Below are 21,824 nucleotides of genomic sequence, written 5' to 3'. Positions count from 1 at the left end.
GCACAGGTGGTGAAAAAACCAAAGTGAGGCTCCGAGCTCCAATTGCTGCACCATCCCCTGTACCTCATTGGTGCCCATGAGACTAGTGGATGGGTGAGCAGCTAGAGAGGCCACTGGAGATTGAAGCAGAGGAATAATGGGGGTGAGAAAATGGCTGGATGCCTCAAAAGCACTCACTAGGTGGCAGGCAGAGAGTGGCTGGTGGTGGCTCCTGTTCCACCCTTAGCCACACGCTCACTGTGCTCTATCTACATATTTTAGGTACTTATATCCCCCATCAGTGTAGCATCTGGTTCAGTGCTAGTGGAAGTCAATGGAAAGATGCCCAAGGTCACACAGGAAGTTTGTAGCAGAGCAGGGAATTGAACCCAGGTCTCCAGACTAGCACCCTCTCACCACTGGACAATCCTTGAGCTCTAATGGGAACAATATAGTGAAATTATATTTGTAAGGGCTTAGCTTTTAAAAAGTAAGCTTTTTTCGCATTGAATTTTTAGTGCCCTAAAATGCAAAATATACAACACAGCTATGTAAACTGCCAGCTTTGTTATTTGGTAAATCGAATCCAAACAAGTGAAGTAGCAGAGATAGACTAGAATTAGGGCAGTAAGGGCACGTAATCTATTGGGAGTTTAGCAGGAGATATAATGAACTGAGAAATGTTCAAAGGAAAGTCAAAGACATCAAGTTCTTATGTTTGGTGTAACCCTTGAGTTGCAAAAGGCAAAGCATGGAAAATGTGTTCTGCATTATAGTTTTCTATAAAGCATTACCTACAACTTCCAGAAAATGATTGATAGGAGTTTAGAAAAATTGACTGAACTGTGTGTCTGTCTTGTATAAAATTATATTATTGTATAAAATCTTGCTTGCAGAGTCAGGGATTAAATGTATCCCTGGGGAAAGCTTAAAAAGATGCCCAAATCTTCCATGATGGTATTCCCATCTCCACCAAATGAAAAGGCCCATAGCCAAAATATCGAAAGCATAGAATTAAAATTAGTTCTTTATGAAATATATCCAACTACTGCCAGCTGCAGTGCGCAGTAATGCCCATTCAGTAATATCCTTTATTAAGCCTGATCTTAATCTAGATGCTATTATTTGATTATCTGCGGACACAGAAGATGTAAGCATTAAATAAGAACTATGTTTATATATAGTTAATACATTTTTATGATTTAATTCTAGTCTCAGATCTGCAAGTTGAATATTGGTTCAATAGATTTGATTCCTTAAATGCATGGAATTCCCAGTAAAAAATATGAGGGAAACAGTCAAAATGAGTGAGGATCAATTCTTTGAATCCGAAAGAAGGATTTTGCTGGTAATCATTGTTTTTCAGACAAGATCAGCACAGGGCTTTTTGCATCTCCACAACAAAGGCTGAAAAAGAGCTTCTCTTTTTAAGAAAAGACACTTTCCAGCACCTCTAAAATTTGGAGGCAATGATGTGAAATGTTTGGGCTGCATTTAAATGAGCATTTACTAATATGGCACAGTGAGAAGGAAGAACTTAAATAATATTTAAGAAATGTAGGCTCAGGGGAATGACCCTCAGGATGGACTGGATGGCATTGTGGTTTTAAGGGGAAGTATTTGTGAAACTAATCCATCCAGTCATAAAAACTAGAAAGACAGCATATAAAGCAAATATAAACAATCCTTAGTTCCTGAGAAACTCATGCACATAATGTGCCAATTGCACAGTTTATTTAGTTTAGCAATTTCAAACAAGGGGATGGATTAAAGACACACTTCTAAGCTCATCTTCATCTCTCTCTCTCTCTCTCTGTATTTTGGCAGTGACTATGCATGTGTGTACAGGTAGGCAGCCATGGGCTTCTCCTGATCTGAAATTCGACTGGAATGTTTAGGGTGTGACCTTAGTGAAGAAAATAATTCCTTCCCCCTCCACCCACAAATACTCACACAGAGAGCAGATTCTTTGTTGCATTCTTGATACCAAGGATAGGAAAAACTGCAAAAGCCATGGTAATGCTGTCTACTTACAATGGCTAAAATTGTACACATTGTGACTGTAGTGTGTAACTACTGGTATGCAAAACAAATAAATAAAGGCAAAAGGGGCTCAGTGGCAAGGATGCAAAGCAATAGCACTTCAACTGAAAGCCTGTTTTTCCCCTATTTTTCAGTTGCATATTTGCAGTAATAATGAGTTCTGAAGGGAAGCTGGAGTGACTGTGAAGCTAAGACACTTAAAGGAGAGGAACATAAAGAAGTACTGATTGATTTTTGGCACGTGCATGGCAGACACCACCATCTGCACCACACAGAGCTGCCATTGGAACCCAGGCAGGTCCTTCTGAAGAAAATAAATACATAAATAAGTTACAACTTGACATGGGTCAGCGGGGAGCCCAGGAACATTCATTCCAGACAGCAAAGTCCAATATAAATTTTACCACTGCAAACATTATTTTTGCAAGGAACTACACATCTCCCAAAACTCTTCTCTGCTCTAGTGAAGAAAAATAAGACATTATTTTGACTGTGACATGGCTGAAAAACAAAATCAAAGCTAAAATGTCCACAGTTCTACAACTCCTGGAAGAGCGTAGAAGCCCCAGGTGTTTCTTTGGATATAAATTGGATGACCCAATTTTTAATGGCATTTTGGTTTGGACTTCCTACTAGAATATATCAACCTGCAATATTGTGCTGATCAGCTGAGAACGCTCATGTTTCAAGTATCTAATCCCAAGGTGAAAAACTGGATTTTTGCAGCCATCAGGCAAATACAAAGTCTAAAGTGCCAAATTGTCTGTTCATTGCAGGCAAAAGAAAAGACGCTTTTCCCTTTGTGAAACTAATTTAAAGACGGAGAATCATCTCTTGATGTGATATACAAATCAGCGTGAAACATGAAGGAAAATTCTGTTTTGGAGATTTCTCCTCAGTTGGAAACCTGTTAGCCAATAGTCACTTAAGAGCAGTAGATGCAGAAACATGGGTTCAATGGTGAATACAACATGAGCATCTGAAAATAAGAGAAGCAGCTTATTTGACTTATCCTTGAACTTCTTTTCCTGCATTGTTTGAATTATATGTTTTCACTGCACTGCTTTTGTTTTGTCGTGTGTTGGATAAGAGTAGCACTACAACTGAGTTCATTGTTCCAAATTACACCTGAGCAGATGGTTAAAAAACTTGGGGTGAAAGCCCATTGAAGTCAAATTTGGAACATTCATGTGGGGACATACAAGACTCTTCAGCAGATAGTATTTGCATTGTAAGGAGGAAAGGCATTATTGCCTGCATGAGCTGTGACCCACATTCTGCTCTCAGTCACACTCTTATTCTATGTTGTTATTCTGAATTCACACCAGTGTGTAACTGAGAGCAGACTTTGGCCAACGCTATTTCTTTGGCATCTGTACAGAGCAAAATGGTACTGGTATGGAACCCCTGTGGGCCATCTTCCTCATCCTGGCAATCTGCAGTGGATTTGCTTTAAAGTTGTTTTTATAAGCATATTTTAGCTCACACTTTTGCTTACAATATGTGACTGTGAAATACTATTTTTTCACCCCCCAACTAGCCAGTCATGGACACCTCCAAGCTCTAGCTCATGACCATTATGGTTCTTTCTTTATGTGTGAACTATATTTAAGCTTAAACTAATAATTGTGGGCGTGAACAGCCAAGATTTTCAGAAGTGACTACTGATTTTGGTAGCTAGGTCTCCGCGTGCTCAGTTGAGACACCTGAGCAATTTCTGATTTTTAGGACGTGCTGAGCACCCAACCCCTGAATATCCGGCCCCTTTAAGATGTCTCAAAAGCAGGGCTTCCAAATATTGAGGCATCCACCAAATCATTGGTCCCTTTAGAAAATCGTGGCCATAAGCTATATCTTAAATGCTTCTTTGGTAAACAAATGTTTTCATAATGTTAAACAATTCATAAATGAAGATGGAAAAATAAAAATAAAAAGACCAAGAAGAAATAGAATCTCCTTTCTGTCATTTTCCTAACATGTTATCCTTCAAGGTACTTAAGCAGAAAATAAAATACAGAGGGAGAGGGATTATGAATCACTGCAGCTATGATGAAAGTAGAAAAGCTTCAGCTGTTCAGGAAATACCCCTGAAAGGGAAAAGGAAAGGATCTGTATCTTTTTTTCCATTAGAAAGGGCATCTTGCCAGTGCCTTCTACCAGAGACACTAGCCAAAATGAGTCTTCATTGACGTGGCAGAATAATAAAGACATTTGTAAGTTTACTATTGATTATAATAAAAGTTTTCCTGTCTTGGATAAACAGACGTGTATAACTGATAAATACCTACAGTAAGAATGGTTGTACAGCTGCTAAAGCAAAACAGATGTGAGATGTTTATCAATTATAATAGTCCACTGTTTATGCCTCATAGCAACTGCCACTGGAATGTTGCAACATATTGTTTAATATTTGCAGCTTTTTGGCTCCTTTTATGTAGATAGCAAATTATTTAAAATTCCTGTACAGTACCTGGTTTTTGTTATCAGATCCTCTCACAAATCTCTTTTTCTGCACAGCTTTTCCTCCCCTCTCTTCCCCTTTTGCTCATGTTTGTCTTTGCATTTGGCCCCTTGTTATATTTAGCCCTTCTTCCTTATCTCTTTTCCACTGTCCCCCTTACTGCTGTTTTCAATTCTGTTCACTTTTCCCCACTTGCTGCTTTGAGTGCTCACTTTTTCTTTTTATAGTTTAGACTTACCTGTACTAATACAAGGTGACGGAACATGCAGCTCTACTGCAGATCAATGTAAGGTTTTTCTTGATTAATAGATTCCAGGGCCAGAAGGCTCCACTGTGATAATCTAGTCTAACCTCTTGCATAACACAGACCATAAAACTTCCCCTAAAAATTCCTTTTGAACTAGCACAGATATTTTAAAAATCATCTAGTCTTGATTTAAAAACTGTCAGTGATGCAGAATCCACCATGAGCTTTGGCAAATTGTTCCAGTGGTTAATTACCCTCATTGTTAAAAAAAATTATGCCTTATTTCCAGTCTAAATTTGTCTTGCTTCAACTTCCAGCCATTGAATTTTGTGATACCTTGCTGTGCTAGATTGAAGAGCCCATTATCAAATATTTGTTTCCCATGTACTTACAGACTCTGATCAAGTCACCCCCTAACTTTTTCTTTGTGGAAATGGAAAAACTCCCATTGAATTCAAGGAAGCCAGGATTTTCCCCCATTATGGCTAAATAGTTACATAGCACATAGCCATGGCTTGAACAAGAAAGGAAAACAATCCCCCTAAACTTTAGAGTAACACATTAGTGTATGTATGGGGTGGGGGGTGGGTGTTTCTGTTCTAAGAACAAATTCCTGTTCTTAATGGCAAAACTCTCACTGAATACAATGAACTGGGATTTGTCCTTAAGGAGCCAAATGGGATTTTGACCTATGTAAAAACAGCAATATCAGACCTTAGCATTCATGTTCCAGTTCTAAGCACTCTAATGATATGACAAATGTCTGTATAGTGACAAATATAGGGAATTTGCTGTGCACAACACAAATAGTTTTACTCGGCAGTCCCCTAGAATGCCATGAACACTCTGTGTATTGCTACTAGCAATGCCCTTGCACATGGCATGGCCGAAAGAAAATTCCGCTGTCCTCCAAAAACCCAGCCAACACATTCTCAGCAGCAGTATCCTGAGGTTATATTCCTTACAATGAAACAATCTGCATAACTTGTCTGTGGTGTCAATAGCAGCTAAAGCCAAACCAGCGCCAAACATTTCAAAAAACGGTCCCAAGTTTTCAAGAAACCTTGAAAGGACATTTTCCTCCCCCGTCTACAGCATTTCTTTCCCAAAGAAGGCCTGTTATAACTGCTCTTGGACGTTTCATGAAGTCAGCTCGAAATATAGTTGTTTTGTGTACACCAACGATTAATAATTTATGATGTTAGGCAGTACATAAGGTCAAACTTTCCCAATATTTGGCTAAACAAATGACATTTCAGTAAGTTTAGAACTCAAGAGCAACTTTTAACTAGCAAACACACACACACACACATACACAGAGTAAAGGGGCAATAACTAGTACAACTGACTGCAGTGTTGGAGGAGCCACAGACGCCCTCCCAAATCTGGGAGACGAACAGTGGTCAAGAGGAGGCAGGGAAAAGCAGCTTTAGGCCAGGTTTCTATGGGTATTGACAATGGCTGGGATTTACCTGTTTGGGGGCTATGAATAAGGGTTTCTAGTGAAAGTGTATCCTCAAAAGCATCACTACTGTGCTACAATAAGGACGTTCATAAAGGAAGGTCACCCAAAGAACTTATCATGTGAGCTGCACCCAGCTTTGTGTGCACGGTCTTTGATTAATTCCTTTAAATTTAGGAAAAAGAACAGGAGTACTTGTGGCACTTTAGAGACTTATAAATTTATTTGAGCAAAAGCTTTCATGAGCTACAGCTCACTTCATCAAACTGCATGCATCAGATGAAGTGAGCTGTAGATCACAAAAGCTTATGCTCAAATAAATTTGTTAGTCTCTAAGGTGCCACAAGTACTCCTTTTCTTTTTGCGGATACAGACTAACATGGCTGCTACTCTGAAACCTTTAAATTTAGGATAAATCAAAACCCCTTGCTCCAGCCTATAAGGAAATGTCTTTTGAATTCATCCTTAGTAGGATAAATAAGCTCACAGAGATGAAAAGTTCCCACGGATGATATGCCAAAACCTGGGTAAGGACTGCATGGTTCATTTTATTGAAATATTCATTTTCTCTGTCCTCATTTAATGAATTCTCATTCACCCATCACCATGCTTTATGGTGTTAGTGTCCAGGCCCTGCTACTGGAAGAGGCTCAGACACAACAAGAAAGAAGACATGGTACATGGTGGACATCTGATTGTTGCCTTCTGGCCACCTGCTGGAGTGGTCTTGGTTGGCTGAACTGCCTGCCACCCTGAGAGGAAAATTAAGCCCTCAAGAGCAGAAGAAAAATAATAAACTATCTGGCAGCAGGATGTCCCAGGAACAAGGCAGCAGGAGGGAAAGATGTTACTAACAATCTGCCTGTAGCACCTTAAAGTTCATGGACTCCCCATCCAGCCAAGAACCATAGTAAATCCCTTCTTTTTCTCTAAAAGAGGGATGTTATTTAAATGATTATGCAAGTCAGGAGATGTCTTGGCATATAGTTAATAGCTATAATTTATTGCTGAGAAGGCTGGAATCTTCTCCTTGGGCTGTGGCTTGCAAGTTCAGTTGCTGTTGCATCCTTAAGGCTTAGAGTGACCAGATAGCAAGTGTGAAAAATCAGGACGGGGGTGGTGGGTAATAGGAACCCATATAAAAAAAAGCCACAAATATCGGGACTGTCCCTATAAAATTGAGACATCTAGTCACCCTATTAAGGCTCTGCTACAGTCCTCTTTTTGTGGGGAGGTGTGTGACCCATGTAGTCACAGATCCACTGACTTTGCCCAAGCCTCCCTCCAAACTCTTCTAGCATGCTGGAAAAATGGGAGCTCCCATGGGGGTAAAAGTATAGGGACTGTGGCTAGCAGAATGGTAGGTTCCCTGCATCCTATTTCTTTCATCTCTCATGGCAGCAGAATCACACCATTTATGCTATACTCAGCATTTTTCACACCCGTGGATTAGGGAAGGGACTTGCTCCATTAAGTTTATAAGAGCCCAACTGCAAACCTTTCAAAATATATTTTCATACTGTGGAGGGAAAAAACACTAAATAACATGAAGCGATGTGAATGATGGATAGATTATTCATAAACTGGAATAATTTGCACATTGTGTGAAGATACATTTCATGGATAGATACAGTGACATCAGTACCCAAGAGTATACCTTGACAGAAAAAAGTGCGGGGTTTAATAGCTTAAATGATCAGAAGCAAAAGGAGATCAGCCTGGCTCGTGTTCCTTGCCAGTGGGAAAGGATATAAGCTTTGTGCTGGCCACACAAACCATAATTGGGTAATGGGAGAAAGTACTAAAGAAATTGGACCCAAAGATAAAAATGTAACTTGTTGCTAACAGATTTTTAAAAGAGTTGAATAAACCCATTTGATATTAGAAGTTTTCCCAACATCACAACAGGGTAGGTGAATCTTCACGATGTGCCTTTTAGATGATGGGTACAATCTTTTAACAAAGGTGAGGGAGGAACTTCTGATTAATACAATGTGATCCATAGAGATGTTATTAGTTAGCAAAGTATTTAGCCTCAGAACTTAAATGTTGGCACAATCTGTACTCTGTACATTAATTAAAATTGTTGGCAGATAGGGTACTTGCTTTCTTGAAGCCAGTGCTCAAACTTTGCGTGCATTTTCTTTAATGGAGTACTTGACGCCTATCACCAAAGGGCTCGGCTACTATGGGTCCATACTATGGGACCATGGAGCAAGTGGGAGCAATTAATTCCAGGGGTGGCATAGCTATGCACCACTTCATAATCAAAGTTCCAGTTAGCCCTTAGCACTTGTTTATATATATAATGTGTGTGTGTTTATATATATATAAACAAGTGCTAAGGGCTAACTGGAGCTTTGATATGAAGTGGTGCATAGCTATGCCACCCCTGGAATTAATTGCTCCCACTTGCTCCACGGGGAAGGAATCTGGGCCGCTCCTTTACCAGGTGCAGGTCATTTCCTTCCCATTCTTCTGGCCAGATATAATGGCTAGCGAAGGCTCTGCTCCCTTCACCCTGCTCCCCACTAAACTGCATGGGTAGTGGGAGAGAGAAGAACTGGACTCTCAGCATCTGTACATCCCACCTCACCTGAGCAAAAGGCAAAGATGGTGTGTGAGGTTGGTAACTTACAGTTAGGCACTACCTGGTTCTAAAAGAGGGAGAAATTTCCACTTGTTAAATATTCCATTTAGTGCTTTTAGAGGGTGGTGGGTTTTTTGGGGTTTTTTTAGTATTTTATTTTGGAATTCCTTAAATGGCCATCAGTAGGACTATCCATTTGCCAACTTGAATAACAGATGTGTGTGAAATGCAGCACTAATCTTCAAATGGAATATACAGACTTATCTCTCATTAAATTAATGACCCATTACGAAGAATCTAATAGACTCTAATCATATTGTAATATGAGAATGAGAATGAAATTGTTGTATACTGCCTTTATCACCAGTGCACCAGAATGAGAAGTCATGATTGGAGAATTATGAGTTTCAGATATATCTTTAAAAAGAAAAGGAGTACTTGTGGCACCTTAAAGACTAACCAGTTTATTTGAGCATGAGCTTTCGTGAGCTACAGCTCACTTCATCGGATGCATAGCATATCGTGGAAACTGCAGAAGACATTATATACACACAGAGACCATGAAACAAAACTTCCTCCCACCTCACTCCCCCGCTGGCAACAGCTTATCTAAAGTGATCCTCAAGTAGAGCCATTTCCAGCACAAATCCAGGTTTTCTCACCCTTCACCCCCCCCCCCCCACACACATACAAACTCACTCTCCTGCTGGCAACAGCCCATCCCCCTTTGAAACCCCTCTTTATAATGCGCATGATAATCAAGGTGGGTCACCTCCAGCACTAATCCAGGTTTTCTCACCCCCCCCCACACACCCCCCTTTTTTCCAAAAACCACACACACAAACTCATTCTCCTGCTGGCAACAGCTCATCCTACAATGTGCACAGCAATAATCCAAGTTTAACCAGAACGTCTTGGGGGGGGGTTTGCCTACAGACAGCCTACAGACAGCCCCCCAACCTGAAGCGAATACTCACCAACAACCACATACCACACAACAGAACCACTAGCCCAGGAACCTATCCTTGCAACAAAGCCCGTTGCCAACTGTGCCCACATATCTATTCAGGGGACACCATCACAGGGCCTAACAACATCAGCCACACTATCAGAGGCTCGTTCACCTGCACATCCACCAATGTGATATATGCCATCATGTGCCAGCAATGCCCCTCTGCCATGTACATTGGTCAAACTGGACAGTCTCTACGTAAAAGAATAAATGGACACAAATCAGATGTCAAGAATTATAACATTCATAAACCAGTCGGAGAACACTTCAATCTCTCTGGTCACGCAATCACAGACATGAGGGTCGCTATCTTAAAGCAAAAAAACTTCAAATCCAGACTCCAGTGAGAAACTGCTGAATTGGAATTCATTTGCAAATTGGATACTATTAATTTGGGCTTGAATAGAGACTGGGAGTGGCTAAGTCATTATGCAAGGTAGCCTGTCTCCCCTTGTTTTTTTCCTGCAAACCCCCCCCCCCAAGACGTTCTGGTTAAACTTGGATTATTGCTGTGCACATTGTAGGATGAGCTGTTGCCAGCAGGAGAATGAGTTTGTGTGTGTGGTTTTTGGAAAAAAGGGGGGTGTGTGTGGGGGGGGTGAGAAAACCTGGATTAGTGCTGGAGGTGACCCACCTTGATTATCATGCGCATTATAAAGAGGGGTTTCAAAGGGGGATGGGCTGTTGCCAGCAGGAGAGTGAGTTTGTATGTGTGTGTGGGGGCGGGGGGGGGGGAAGGGTGAGAAAACCTGGATTTGTGCTGGAAATGGCTCTACTTGAGGATCACTTTAGATAAGCTGTTGCCAGCGGGGGAGTGAGGTGGGAGGAAGTTTTGTTTCATGGTCTCTGTGTGTATATAATGTCTTCTGCAGTTTCCACGATATGCTATGCATCCGATGAAGTGAGCTGTAGCTCACGAAAGCTCATGCTCAAATAAACTGGTTAGTCTCTAAGGTGCCACAAGTACTCCTTTTCTTTTTACGAATACAGACTAACACGGCTGTTACTCTGAAACCTGAGATATATCTTTATAATTAAGATTCTTGAGACAATTTTCTTTGGAATTTAGGCTCAAGAGAAAATACCTCAATAGTTCTGTATTAATTAATAGCACCTTTAGAGACTGATCATTAGCGTGGTATTTTGGTTTTGGTAAAACTGTGATCTGGGTGCAGACCTTTCAACCAAGCCCTGGTTGAGACAGATTTTCTGCAACATGTAGTTACTGTTACTACAGACTTCCTGAAAAAAGGTTTTCTTTGAAAATTTTGAAAATCCAGCATGAGAGAGCTGCTTCAGTTTTGTGGCTCTGATCAGTGGGTGTGCGATGGAGTGTCTTGAGTTTAGTCTAATTACATTGTTCAGTCTTCCAACTTATTACTTTAAATTCTTAGTTAGAATAAACACGTTTGTTCTTCCTTTTCCACCTTTACATTCGGAGTCACTATGTTTTTTTACTCAAAGTAGTGCCAAGAGCAGCCAGAGAGTATTGAATGACATGGCTCAACATCACAGGAAGGGTTTGTCCAAGAGTATCATAAATGTGGTAGTGCATTTTTAATAGACATTAAAGTGTGGCTGGCTTATAAATACAGATACCTAAAGTTGTTAATGGTATCTTCAAGCAGAATATACAAAAACATTGCTCCTTTTTTGATAATGTCACAGGTCAGAGTAATTGCACCTGTATTCACCTACTATAGTCCAACAAGGGCACCCACATCAGACTTCTGGCTGCCAGCCACTGTCACCTCTCTTGGGTGGGGACCAGCATGTCTCTCTCCCTCCTGACCGGGGTTTTTCCAGGCCGCACAGTTCCCTGCCTTTACTGTGTCATTCCCACCAGAGACAGGCTGCCTAAATAGGTCAGCATCTGTACTTTGCTTTCACATTAGAGACAGTAAACAACATAATTGTTCATAGTTATAAGGTACTACATGTTTCTTTTTAAAGTGAAAGCATTGCAGAGGAAACATATTAAAAACAATAAAAGAACCTGTACACATGCTAATAAGCTTACCAGAGCACATCTACCACCCCCCAACTCTAGTAGGGGCTCTGGTCAGAGTCAGTTCTTCAAACCATACAAAGGGGGTTTCTATGGTTACAAGTTCATAGTAGCTTTAGCTCAGAACAAGCACCCCCATGAATCCATTAGTCTTTCCTTTATACAGCTTGGCATTCAGATTCTAGGAACAGGTAATCGATAGACAATGGTCCCCTCATCAGGGCATAGCTTCAAAAGGCTGGCTGGGCTTTTGCATAACTACAAGTGGGGAATTTGCATTCACCTCTCTCTAGAGATTCCCCAGGCAAACCACGTAATGCTGCGCATCCAAAAGTCCATTCTGGTCGGGCCTTGTTCCATACAAGTACCCAACACTTTCCAGTGCTCACAATAACACCTAACCGCTGCATTTAGTACAATGTACTCTAAAGACACAAACTTAATGCAAGGTTTTTCAAAGGATATTGCAGAAAATTGCCATATCTGTCACAAACATGTCCAAGGTCCCACTGCAAAATATGGTCATTTGGGGCTCAATGCTAAACCCATTGAAGTCCATCAGGCTCATAATCAGCAGGGTTCAGGAAAGACAGGATCCATCTTCCTTTTACTATCAGTTATCAGCTACAGCCAGAGACAGGATACTGGACTTCATCCACCTATTATCTGATTCACTGTGGGAAATGTAATGTTGTATAAACATTTGCCAGTGAGAACACAGAAAATTATTCTAATGGTAATTCCCAACAACAAGAGTCTTGTAGAAATATGGTCTGATAGCAGCAATAGAAAAGTTTGTTTTGGTGGTTCTTAGATAATACACTACATATACAAGGAGAAAACTCCAATAAGTTACTATTCCAAAGTCCCGAAGGATCAAAAAACTAACGTACAAACCCCCAGATGGTTTATATATCATCATATTCTTGTTCAGGTTTCCATTTTCGGTAAATAGTGAATGAATTGAGGTATGATGTGGTATAAATGTGTTTTTGTTACACGTATATGTATCATCATGTCTTGTCTGACGTGGGATGTCTTTACTTACTTCATCTACTTGGCTTTTGTAATAATAAGGATCACTCCTGCTGCAATAGTTATGAAGGTTCTCATCATAACACCAACAATATATTACGTTTTGTTCCCGTTCAAAATATTCCCAGCTTTTATCAGTTACATCTGATTTGAGTTTGTATATTTTTTCCAGGAGCATCACCGGTACAAAAAGGCTGCAAACAATACACATTTCTAAAGCATCTTGAATCAATTCAGCTTTGGCAGACTAAATTTACAACCGTAATTTCTCATCTTGTTAGTATGTTGACCTGTGGCGTGTTGTCTGACATTCTCCACAATGCTTTGGATTGTGGTCATCCTGCAACATTATTGAGACTAAGGCTATGTCTACAGTGCTCCGTGGTTTGGACTATGGGGGCGTGACTATCTATATGCACTAAAGTGCTGTCCTCTAACGCCCATGTGTGGAAGCTGCAGGCATGAAGTAAAAGATTCCTAGTTCACATTAAAGTAGCCCTGTTTAAAAGGACTACATTAAAGCGAACTAGAAGCCTTTTAGTTCACACCTGCAGTGTCCACATGGGGAAGTTACAGGCAGCGCACTTTGGTGCACACTGCTATTCTCACCCCAGTAGTCCAAACTGCAGGGTAGAGCAGACAAGCCTTGAGAATCACACTACGGATAAACCCAAGTTACAGCTCCTATAGGAATTCCAGGAGAGTAAGAAAAATAGTGGATTTTGCCTTGATCAAACTTCTTGAAAACTGATCGGGGTTGAACGTTATACAGTTGAATGTTATACAACTTAAAACTGATCAGTGTTGAATGTGATATGGGCCAGATTTTCAAGAGTCCCAAGCACCCACCAATTGGGCCCAAATGTTGCAAAGACCTTACCTCCCATTCAGGCAACTAAATGAAATGGCAGATTTTCAAAAACACTCAGCCCTCAACAGTTCCATCATGTATCTCTGTCTCGTTCCATGTAAACACCCCTGCAGTGTCACTTCTCTTTTAACCTTGCTCAAAAAATGCTAACAAATATCATTTGCAATTCATATGTATGAAGTGCTGTTCTCAAAGGCCAAATCAATTTTCATGAGAACATTGAAAGACTCTTCTCTGTGAGGACTGCTCTTTCTAAAGACCTACCTTCTAGCCCTCTGGCATTTCTGTTCTAGAGCTGTTAAAAAATGGCAAGTATTTGTTTTAGAATGGGAAAAAGTGTATTTGTCATTTTTGAGGATGAGGAGAGTAAAAAAAAGAGTCATTTTTGTTCATACTTTCTAAAAACCATTCTCCCTCCAATATAGGAATTCCAAAGTTGTGGGGCTGATTGCACCTCTGCCCGTTCCTGGTCTCTCTGAGTGGTCCCCCCTCAGGGGCCAGGCCTCCTGCCTTTACAACTGTCTTGGGATGGAATCACATGATGCCAACTGCTCATTACCATGAAGGTGCAACTGGATTCAGGTGCCAACTTGATCCTCTCTTGGAATCCTTTGACCAGGGCAAGAGTGACTAGCAGTCATCTTAAAGCAAATATGTCTATCAGGAAAATGAAACGATGTATTATATAATAAGTTCAAAACAACCAATGATCTATACCCACCGTTTATTCTAATCTTCTCCTTCAGTAAAAGCTAAGTGAGTTGGGCTTCCCTTTTCCCTACAGGAAAAGAATGGAACAAACTTACATTCTTTTAGAAAGACAAAGAGCATTTGGGACCCAGTCTGGTCTCCATTTGATTCTCACTTAGTCTTTTCCCCCGTCTCAAAGGAACTCTCCTTTTTCGAAGCCCCATCTTCCCTCTGTGAGTATGAGCCTAATAACAATATATCTCAGTGGCTTGTGTTACAAGAGGGCTCAGCTGTGAGGTTTTCCTTTTGCCTCAGACTATTTCCCCTCAATGAGCCAGCCATGCCATTGAAGAAAATACTCCAGTGATAGGTCCTCCCTCATTGCAATCACAGATCTTTTGATGATACCATTCTGTGGGGCAGTGTGCTGAACCTGTCTGCTTCTCCTGACATTCCAACACACCATCTGGGAACTACTATACGTAAAACATAAATTGGTGTACAGATTAATATTCACCAACAACAATCCTACATTTGTCACAAAAGAACAGGCCTGGAAAATTTCATCCCGAAAGGTCAAATTTGGAAATTAGGCAATCTTAATTAAAGATGCTAGTAACACTCTAGTAACCCTGGAAATGGTAGAATTATCAATAACAATGCAGAAAAGGCAGAAGTGTTCAACAAATATTTCTATTCTGTATTTGGGAAATTATTATATGTATTATATTTATTACATGATGGTGAAGAAAAATATCTGCTCCAATAGTAACTCAAGAGGATATTAAACAGCAACTACTAATGTTAGTCATTTTTTAAATCAGTAGGTCTGGATACCATGCATCCAAGAGTTTTAGAAGAGCTGGACAAGGAGATCATTGTACTATTAATACTGATTTTTTAAATAACTCTTGGAACACTGTGGAAGTTCCAGAAGACTGGAAGTAATCTAATGTTGTGCCAATATTTTAACAAGGTAAATGGGATGACCAGATAACTATAGGCCTATCATCCTGAAATAAATTCCTAAATAATGTAATGCCTGATGCGGGACTTGATTAATAAAGACTTAAAGGACTGTAATACAAGGATGGTAATAATTAACGGCAATCAATATAGATTTATGGAAAATTGATTATGAAATTAACTTGATATCTTTTTTGATGAGATTGCAACCTTGGGTGATATATTATACTGAGTCTTCAGTAAGGCATTTGGCTTGGTACCACAAGATAGTTTGATTAAAAAACTAGAACACCACCAAATCAACATGGCACCTATTAACTCAATGGTTCCTAAACTTTTTACTAAGGTAACCCACCTTCGTCTTTTTTTGCAACTCATCATTACATATGCACACTCTCTGCCCCAACACCGCAACCTTAATCCCAACCCTGTGCAGAGAAGAGGTGCTCAGGGGGATAGACAGGTTGTTCAGGAGCCAGGTCCACTGCTCTATGCAGCTGCCTAGCTTGCCTATGGCTAGAGTGGACCCCGGAGTGGGCCTACCGCCCCACTCCACATGTTGTGACCTGGCACGCAGGGTTGAAGCACCACTTAGGTTTGGCCTGGCCACCCCTCCGTCATGATGCCTGGGAAACAATTTAGGAAGGATGTGAATAAAGTGAAGAGAATTCAGAGAGAGCCACAGAAATGATTAGTGGACTCCAGTTCAAACAAGAATTAATTCAGGGACATCCTATGATCTGTGTTACGCAGGAAACAGACTAGATCAGTGATACTCAGACCTCAGTGGTTCAGGAGCCCAAACTAGCAATCAATACTACCCAAAAGAGCCACAGTAGTGTGAATTATTTGTTTCATATACTATTTATATGTATATGTATTTATATTATTCTCATAGCAAAATGATTGACCAAGTCGTTTTTATATATATTTATATTATTCTCATAGAAAAATGACTGATCAACTATTTTACCATAGTAAAAGCATCCTGATTGGTTAATAACTTAACCTGGTTAATAATTAAATCACACAATGTTTTCAAATCATGAGTTGCAAAGAGCTGCAGGAGACACATTAAAGAGCCTCTTGCAGCTCCCGAGTACCACTGGACTAGATGATCACAATGCTCCCTTCTGGCCCTAGAATCTGTGAATCTATAAAATTAGAACAAAGGATATAGATATAGATATATAATGAAAGCTATTGTTTTTAAAGTAGTCAGGTACTAAAAGATGTTACAAGGAAAAAAAATAGGGTGGGATTTTCAAAAGTGTGTAAGAGTGACTGGGACTAACTCCCCTAAGCACCTTGGAAAATCCCACCCCTAATAATTATAATAAAATATAGGGTAGGCACATTTCTCAAAGTTCAGTAACTGCTCTATGTTTGTCTCAAGGAGGAAGTCATAAAACATCTGTTGTTGAATTGAAATATTTAAAGTCTTGTACAGGTTGTGAAAACTAATTATTTTAATTAAAGACTGGAATAATGAAAGTAATTATGTAATTTCTACATGCCACCTTGTCACCCTATTCTTTTTTATGGACTGTAGTTAGCAAAGCCAGGGCTAGTAAAAAGTTCTTTTTTGCTCTGGTTTCTCTCACACTCTTAATGCATTTGAATCTTAATAGATTTTTCCAGCCAATCATGACTTAATGGAAACCAAGAAATGGGACAAATCCTAGTGGAGTTGTCAGACAGCTTACTATAAAGTCATTATTTTTCACTCACTCATCACTCATATAATGTAGTGGAATTATGTACATAAACATATTACAAGCATCTACTGAACATATATATGTACGTATTCACTGTTTTCATAGGCATTAATTCAGGAGACATTAAGCAGGTCATACCCTTATGGAAAGCATCTGAGCAAACACAATAGAAACTGATATTATTCTAGCCTCCGGCACAATTTGTCATGCTTTTAAACACTTGTTGAGATAAGGCATGGAGATATTATTAGCAATATATGATCTTTTCCCGATTTTGATGTCTTTCCAATCTAGTCAGCCCCCGCAGCTCCCACCGCAAATTCATTTCAAAGAAATGGTAAGTGACCTCTATTAATGCACTATTATGACATGAGTCATCTAATTTGAATGCTGTTACTTGCTTTATCTTCTTATCAGAGCACTTAAAAGAAGGGTTAGTCTTTAGAGGTGAATCCTCAGAAAAGATAATCAAGACAGTGTTACACAAATGAGTTGGTAGTAAATATAGCCTACTAGTCCTGAGTAAGGGTAGAGGCCTATGCAGCTCATGTACCTAGAAAGACTCTGCTCCAGCCAGCAGATATCAGGTGGGGTTCTATGGAGTAAGAGTCACTCCTCATTCTGGATCTTTAGGATCTCCGTGCCTATATTCCTATTTAGAACTGAAATATGCATGCTGACTCAGAGGTCAAGTTCAGCCATGGTATAAGCTGCTGCAGTTCCAAGCTGGTTTCAGGGCTGAATCTGGCCCAGAGTGTGTATCCAGCTGAGTTGACTGAAAGAGAATTATGAGATTAGGAGAAAGACCTTGAGTGACCTTGAGACCTTGAGTTAGTTAGTTTTTCTGGAAATGCCTCTGTAGCTGAGCTATTAGGGGAAGATTCTTCCTTACTGGGGTACATGGTGGGGAGAGCATAAAGAAACCCTTCCCCCCAACTTGTATATTTGCATAAGGACACCCTGGGGAGATTTAGTGAAGGAAGGGATTTCCCTTTAAAGTACTATATATTGGCAATAATCTTGTTTTTTCCCTACCACTCAATGGACCATAAAGCTGGGTTTATCTATTGGGATCAGATGAGTGTATCCCATTTGATCAATTTATTTGGATTTAGGGAGTCAGGTGCTGAGGGATCTTTCTGTCTTTATTTGTCCTTCCTCATCATTATGGTTGAGTGAAATCAATGGAGTACAGTTCCGTTCTGTTACCTGGAGAGGAACAATGCTGGTAGATAACCTTGGGGAGATGGACAGCAAAGCAATACAGAATGTAAACATTCTCAGCCAGATGAAAATCTTATGACCCCTGAACAGAGAGGTTTGTAGTAAGGAAATTCTGACAATCTTAACTGCAGTGATATGGGAGAAATGAGTGACAACTATGGTAAATAGCTCTTCTTCCTCACAGCATATCATCTTGCAGGGGCAGATCATTGTTCAGCCACAATATACATTGAGATTGGCATTAGCTCTGAAATGTTCCAAGCGGGGAAATGGATTTCAGGGCTATCAGTAAGACCCTGATTTCTTGCCAGTGTCATGAATAGTACAATAAAGCTTCAAAGAGGCAAGGGAAAAACATCTTTATCTAACTGATCCATCTCAGTTTTGTCACCTCTGGTCCAACTGGCAACAAACACATACACTTGAAGGAAGAAGCGATGTTTAAAACAAACAGACTCTACTAACTTACAGGAGGTTTGTAATAATTCTGTGTCCCTCTCCAGCACATGGGTGTTCAGGCCAGGTGCTGAAATGTATTCCGTGCAAGTTGGTTAGGAAGTGCTGTCTGCAGATTTATAATGGATAAGGATATTTTAATTCCCACATTACATTTTTCGCCCAAAGATATTCAAGATGCCAAGTCTAAAGTTAATGATCATTTTGTTTTTAAAGCAGAATGTATTCCATAGCAGAGAATGATCTCTTAGACTCTGATGTCACTGCCTGAGACAAGTTTGTTTTTGCTGCTGAATGTGACTTGGATTTGGTGTTCCCATTCCTTAATGTTCCCCAGTGCCAAGAGATATTGTACATGCCTTTTAGGTTTTGTCTATGTAGAGTCTAGAATGCTGGAGGCATACTATCATAAGGAAATACAAATGTGATCTTTAATATCAATAGGAATTTTTCTTTTGATCCTTTATTTATTTTCTTAATCTCTCTGATGCAATGCCATAATCCTTGTTGGCTCAGACATGGTATCAGCGGTTCTAAAATCAGTGCTGCAGCTACAGCTGGAAAAGCAAGGTTATTCCTGCATTTCCATATGTTTGTGTGCATTTTTTACTTGCATCCCAAGAAGCTTGGGCAGCAATTCAGAATGAGTTTGGGTCTACACTGCACGGTTACCACTGATAATTTTACAGCCTGATTTGATGAGCTATAAGTAAAATACTCCAAGTCTGTGATTTATATGCTATCATGTCCTTCCTCTGTAGCTGAACTTGTGAATAAAATGGAAAATAATAGAGCATGAGTCGGGTGCCATTCCTGCCCCAGATCCTGCCACATCGCCAAACCCAGCGCCAGCATCACAGAAGAAGGAGCCCAGTAAATGTCCCACAGCATTATTCTGTGACAAAGAGGGATTTAAAGGACTAATCTACCTGTGTTCTGTTCTGGTCACTGTATCTCAAAACAAAGTAAGCAGAAAAAGGAGGGTGGTGGTAAAAATGATTAGAGGCAGGGAAAGGCATCTAGAGACTGAAAAGCTTGGGTAAAGTGAAGACTTGTCTCAAGAAAGACAAATATGATGGGACATGACAGAGGTATTTAAAATAACAAATGGTTCACAGAAGCTAAGTCTGGGGTCTTATTTCCTCTTTCTTATAATACAAGAGCAAAAGACATTCAGTGAAATTGAAAGGCAGCAAATTTAAAAGAAAGATATACATTGAAAAACAACCCACAGTTAACCTGTGGAAGACACTGTGATAAGATATCACTGAGGCCAAGGATTTAGGATTGGACATTTATACGGATAATGGTAACAATTGCAGATACATTAGATAGGATGAACATTAGTTTAGAAGGGATATAAACCTTGAGACTTCAGATCATAAATTCAGTCACTTTGGGAACGGGTAGGTTATTCCATAATTATTCATTACAGACCTTTTTGCACCTTCCTCTGAAGCATCCACTACTAGCTACTGTCCGACAGGATACTAGACTAGATAAACCTCTGTTTTGAATTGGTACAGCAATTGCTCTCTTCTTAGCTACTTCAAGTGTGATGTGGCCCTCCCTTGGTGGTCCATAGGAAGTATCTCATTACCAACACTGGCTCTAAAATGAGAGAACCTTGGTAATATGCAAAGTTCACTGATTCTCACTGGGGCTCCACCCCATTACTACAGATCAGTGATACAGTCTTGTATTACATTACAGTGGTTTATGAAAAAATTACATTAGACCTTTCACTGACTCTACCAATGAAAACAATCAATGACTCATGAATCCAGGACATATTATCATATTTCTGTATTTATCTATCCTGAGTACTATTATTATTATTATTTTACATATAATTTCTGGGAGAAAGTCTACACAAAATTCTCCCGTTCACCTTACTTTTAGAGTAGTCCTTTATTTAAAGTTGTGATAACTCCAGAATCTGCTAAGTGTACTTATGTTTCTACAAACTGATTTCTTTCAATGCTGATCTTGCTTTCAAAACTTCTCTTTTTGTAAATACTAGCTTATCTTTAATAAGAAACATTATATTTATTAGTTTATCATTCTGGGCACCGTTACTATACTTACAGATGCTATCCATGTTGTTTCTGAAGTTTGCTGTGAAAAATGAAAACTTTGTACTAATATATATATCAGTGATATATAAGTGCAATGCAAACAGCAAAAGGAAGTATATAGATGCTAGTCAAATATCTCTGGCTCCCAATCCAAGTTCCATTGAAGTCAATGGTAGTTTTGCTATTGACTTCAGTGTGTTTTGGACAGGTTCAATGTGCATGGCTTCCAAAGGCACGAACTGTTTGTAAATGGCCCATGCCATTCACGGGTACCAGAAAATGGATAAAAGGGACAAAGTTATAGTGGAACTTTTTTTCAACTCCAAGTCTCACAGAGAGAGAAAGAAGCCTTGTTTTTACAACATTTTTATTATGGGTGTCCTGTACTGCTGTTTTTGGCATAACTCTTGTTAACTCTAATTTGTCTCAGGATTATGCAGATTCTTGAATAGTCAAAATATTGAGCTAATTTTCATTTTATTTTATCCAATAGTTTTCCCAAGCCCATTATCGACACCCCTGAACCTCGCACACAAGTGTTTCATGCCAAGTTTTTGCCAATAATAACTTAGTTTGCTCCACTGAGCGGAATCCTTTGTGTTATTATTCAGTCTTTTTAAATAGAAATACTAAAACTCCAAATTTAAAGCACTCATTAGCTTGTGTACTCTTTATTCAGTGTAAATATTAAACATAAAATCACATGAAATTTAACTTTCAGGTTGAGAGACATACCCAGTAATTATTCTATTTGCTTTCTATTGGTATAAAATGTATATTGTACCCTGGGTGCACTGGCAGAAATTAAAACATTCCAACTAAGCATGCCAAAAGCTGACAGAACTGCACACAGAAGTCAATCTATTTTAGGTAATTCCATGGTCCCCAACTCACACTCTTCAATGTACTTTTCCTCCATCCCCATTCTATAGAAGAGAAACTGAGACACAAAATGATTTGTTCAAGGTCACACAAGAAGTCCCT

Source organism: Chelonia mydas, chromosome 3 (genome assembly GCF_015237465.2).
Source record: "Chelonia mydas isolate rCheMyd1 chromosome 3, rCheMyd1.pri.v2, whole genome shotgun sequence".
NCBI lineage: Eukaryota > Metazoa > Chordata > Testudines > Cheloniidae > Chelonia > Chelonia mydas.
Note: the sequence above shows the minus strand (reverse complement) of the source record.